The sequence below is a fragment of the Raphanus sativus genome, chromosome 2 (genome assembly GCF_000801105.2).
Source record: "Raphanus sativus cultivar WK10039 chromosome 2, ASM80110v3, whole genome shotgun sequence".
Lineage (NCBI taxonomy): Eukaryota > Viridiplantae > Streptophyta > Magnoliopsida > Brassicales > Brassicaceae > Raphanus > Raphanus sativus.
The window spans coordinates 3,528,941-3,530,510 of NC_079512.1; the positions used below are offsets into that span (position 1 = coordinate 3,528,941).

General features: G+C 33.2%; 1 pseudogene; it reads left to right on the top strand.

The window, feature by feature from the left end:
- Window positions 1-606: 606 nt before the first annotated feature.
- On the top strand, window positions 607-1,570 carry LOC108831537 (protein LAZY 4-like; annotated as a pseudogene).

Here is a 1,570-nt window from a genome sequence, read left to right on the forward strand (position 1 = left end):
CTAAACTCAATATATAAATTGGTTTGATTTAAATATTTGGATAGAGAATCAATAATTATTTTAAGTATTTTTGGTGTTTTGAGTATACTTTAACTATTTTAAGTATTTACATTTGACTACTTATATATATATTAAATTATTTAAACCAACTTAAAAGTACCATATATATTATGGATGTTTTTTATATACATTAAATCTAAAAAATAATATATATAAGTATATAATTTTTTTTTCAAATACATTCGCGTATTTAAAATACTTCTGTTCGGATTGGATTCTGTTTTAGTTATCTAAAATACCAAAATTTTGAATAATTTGGATATTTAATCATTTTTGGTTCAGGTTGGTCCTTCTTTTTGGATTGGGATCGGTTTGATTTTTGGATTCGAGTTTTTGCCAAATTCTAATATTGACATGAAAAACAAATAAAACACACATTTTATAAAAAATACACCCGCACGGGCGTGCGGGTCAAAATCTAGTTGTCTACTTATTCGTTGAAACAAACCTTTTAACTTACCAAAGTAGTTGTCTACTTGGAACATGTGCAAAGCAACCTCTCGTAAATAATTGTCTATCTGATGATTTTTGTTCGTCTTATGTTTGTATATCACCGATCAACCACGAGAAGAGCTTAGCGATTGGCCTCACGGTTTACTTGCGATTGGAACGTTTGGTAGTGTGACCAAAGAGCACACGCCAATAAAGGTTGTTCAAGAAGTGATTCAAGAAGAGAAACCCTCTAACGTGCACGTGGAAGGTCAACCGCAAGATCTTTCTTTCTCTGGTGATCTTGAAGATTTTATTCCAGAGGAAGTTGGGAAACTGCAAAAGGAGCTGACGAAGCTCTTGACAAGAAAGAACAAGAAGAGCAAGTCTGATGTGAACAGAGAACTTGCGAATCTTCCTTTGGATAGATTCTTGAACTGCCCTTCCACTCTTGAAGTCGATCGACGAATAAGCAACGTGTTTTCAGGTGGTGGAGATTCTGATGAGAACCAAGAAGACATTGAGCGTACTATTTGTGTTATTTTCGGCAGATGCAAAAAGCTATTTCTACAGAGAGTAAAAATAAGAAGAAGTGTAAGAGAGATTTGAGCAAAACCTCTGTTTCTTATCTCCTCAAGAAGATGTTTTTCTGTACAGAGGGGTGCAATCCTCTTCCTAACCCTAGCTTGAGACACACGTTCCAAGAATCGAGAATGGAGAAGGTAAGCTGCTAACACGATTTTGGATACCAATTTTTAAGTGTTTTCTTCATCTATGTAATTACTTTTACATGATATATACAGTTATTGAGGGTGATGCTACTCAAGAAGATTAATACTCAAGCTTCTTCAAAGCAAACATCAATGAAGGAATACGTGCAAGACAAGCAACAACTTTCACTAAATGATGAGGAAGAAGAAAAAGGAAGAATTAGTAGCGATGGGAGTAAATGGGTCAAGACAGATTCTGATTGTGAGTTTTCTATCTTTTAATTTTTTTTTTTTATAATTTAAACAAAATAAATCGTCCATGAACTAATTAGATTTTCTTTTTTTTTTGGTTTCAGTCATTGTTCTTGAGA